This window comes from Haematobia irritans, chromosome 2 (genome assembly GCF_050003625.1).
Source record: "Haematobia irritans isolate KBUSLIRL chromosome 2, ASM5000362v1, whole genome shotgun sequence".
Classification (NCBI taxonomy): Eukaryota; Metazoa; Arthropoda; class Insecta; order Diptera; family Muscidae; genus Haematobia; species Haematobia irritans.
In genome coordinates this window covers 223,574,427-223,577,486 of record NC_134398.1, presented here as the reverse complement: position 1 = coordinate 223,577,486, position 3,060 = coordinate 223,574,427, and the positions used below count along the sequence as shown (strand labels likewise).

The 3,060-nt window shown below is 27.5% G+C and overlaps 1 long non-coding RNA gene across 1 annotated transcript; it reads left to right on the top strand.

Annotated features, from left to right (window-relative positions):
• Nucleotides 1–1,202: 1,202 nt before the first annotated feature.
• Nucleotides 1,203–1,950, top strand: LOC142225342 (uncharacterized). The gene is made up of 2 exons (XR_012719230.1): nucleotides 1,203–1,529; nucleotides 1,630–1,950. It is a non-coding gene; the product is annotated as an uncharacterized LOC142225342 (long non-coding RNA).
• The last annotated feature ends 1,110 nt before the right edge of the window (nucleotides 1,951–3,060 follow it).

The window sequence follows — 3,060 nt, the reverse complement described above, 5'->3', positions numbered from 1 at the left end:
AATTTTGTCAAAATTTTATTTCCTTAGAAAATTTTGTCAAAATTTTATTTCCATAGAAAATTTTGTCAAAAGTTTATTTCTATAGAAAATTGTATTTCTACAGAAAATTTTATCAAAATTTTATTGCAATAGAAAAGTTTGTCAAAACTTTATTTCAACAGAAAATTTTGCCAAAATTTTAGTTCTTTAGACAATTTCGTCAAAATTTTATTTCTATAGAAAATTTTGTTAAAATTTTATTTCTGTAAAAAAGTTTATTTCTTTAGAAAATTTTGTTAAAATTTTATTTCTATTGAAAATTTCTGTTAAAGTTTTATTTCTATAGAAAAATTTGTCAATATTTTATTTCCATAGAAAATTTTATTTTCATAAAAAATTTTGTCAAAATTTTATTTCCATAGAACATTTTGTCAAAATTTTATTTCCATAGAACATTTTGTCAAAATTTTATTTCTATAGAAAATTTTGTCAAAATTTTATTTATATAGAAAATTTTGTCAAAATTTTATTTCTGTAGAAAATTTTGTTAAAATTTTATTTCTGTAAAAATTTTTGTCAAAATTTTATTTCTGTAGAAAATTTTGTTAAAATTTTTTTTCTGTAAAAATTTTTGTCAAAATTTTATTTCTTTAGAAAATTTTTGTCAAATTTTTATTTTTATTGAAAATTTTATAAAAATTTTATTTCCATTGAAAATTTTGTCAAATTTTTATTTTTATTGAAAATGTTTGTCAAAAATTTCTTTCTATTGAACATTTTTGTCAAAATTTTATTTCTATTGAAAATTTTTGTCAAAAATTTATTTCAAGAGAAAATTTTGTCAATATTTTATTTCTATTGAAAATTTTTGTCAAAATTTTATTTCTATTGAAAATTTTTGTCAAAATTTTATTTCTATAGAAAATTTAAAAAAAAAAAAAATTGTGTCAAAATTTTATTTCAATAGACAATTTTGTCAAAATTTTATTTCCTTAGAAAATTTTGTCAAAATTTTATTTCCATAGAAAATTTTGTCAAAAGTTTATTTCTATAGAAAATTGTATTTCTACAGAAAATTTTATCAAAATTTTATTGCAATAGAAAAGTTTGTCAAAACTTTATTTCAACAGAAAATTTTGCCAAAATTTTAGTTCTTTAGACAATTTCGTCAAAATTTTATTTCTATAGAAAATTTTGTTAAAATTTTGTCCATAGATAATTTAATCAAAATTTTATTTCTAAAAAAAATTTTGTCAAAATTTTATTTCTATAGATAATTTTGTAAAATTGTTATTTCTATAGAAAATTTTGTAAATTTGTTTTTTCTATAGATACCAAGAAAATTGGAAGTTGTTCCACCATAATTTCTTTCAAAGCGCATCCCGGGATCCCCCATCAATTTTTTGAGATTTGAACCAGCGTTCCTTAATTTTTCATTCATAACAATAAACAAAATCTCAAGCTTCATGCGACAAACATTTGCATGGACGTTTTGATGCATCGTATTCAATGAGGCTAAGTGTGCCAAGGACTTCTGTTATGGTGCCCAGGTGAGAGCCAAAATGTTTTTCAATTTATAAAAATGCGCTAATAAAAGTATAATAGAACATATTAATAAAAAAATTAAATTAAATGAAAAACTTTTTTTAGTTTTCTAAATTTTTTTCACTGAAATGAACTTCCAAGGCATAACTTCTAAAGCAATGCAAAGGAACCGAAAAGCAAGTACTTCCGTCCTAGCCCATGTAAAATTCATTGGAGATTATTCAAGTTTCCAGTACTCCCGGATTACAAATTGGGGATCCAAACAATTTTTTTTGAAAGCTCTATTTTTGCTGGGTTATAATATCCTGTTCCACATAGTGGTGCGGCTATAAAAAGTTGTATATATCCACCTGTTCACAATGTAAAAAAAAACTTTTTTATGATGGGATTATAAAAGTGTGCAATTTCATTTGTAATACATAGAAATATCGATTTCTGACTATAAAAAGTATGTAAATATTTTATAGAACTTTTGATCGCTTGTATGTGCTAGTAATGAAATAATCTTCTTTTTGATTCTCAATAAAAGCATATGTAAAAATCAAGAATTTCATCCAAACGATTTAACGAGTTATTACGAAGACCGAGGAGACTACAAAATTTTGCTTCAGCCGTTTCGAAAATTACGTTATAATAGCTATATAATTAAAACAAGTATATACGGCCGTAAGTTCGGCCAGGCCGAATCTTATGTACCCTCCACCATGGATTGCGTAGAAACTTCTACGAAAGACTGTCATCCACCAATTTCAACTCACATGGTTATTAAATATCATATGCTACCACCACGTACCAAATTTCAACCAGATCGCATGAATTTGCTTCTCCAAAAGGCACCGGAAGTCAAATCTGGGGATCGGTTTATATGGGAGCTATATATTATTATGGACTGATAGGAACCAATTCCTGCATGGTTGTTGGATACCCTATACAAACATCACGTACCAAATTTCAACCGAATGGGAAGAATTTTGCTCTTCCAAGGTGCTCCGGAGGTCAAATCTGGGGATCGGTTTATATGGGGCCTATATATAAATATGGACCGATATCGACCAATTTTTGCATGGGTGTTTGAGGCCATATATTAACATCACGTACCAAATTTCAACTGAATCAGATGAATTTTGGTCTTCTAAGAGGCTCCGGAGGTCAAATCTGGTGATCGGTTTATATGGGGGCTATATATAATTATGGACCGATATGGACCAATTTTTGCATGGCTGTCAGAGACCATATACTAACACCATGTACCAAATTTCAGCCGGATCGGATGAAATTTGCTTCTCTTAGAGGCTCCTCAAGCCAAATCGGGGGATCGGTTTATATGGGGGCTATATATAATTATGGACCGATATGGACCAATTTTTGCATGGTTGTTAGAGACCATATACTAACACCATGTACCAAATTTCAGCTGGATCGGATAAAAATTGTTTCTCTTAGAGGCTCTGCAAGCCAAATCGGGGGATCGGTTTATATGGGGGCTATATATAATTATGGACCGATATGGACCAATTTTTGCATGGTTGTTAGAGA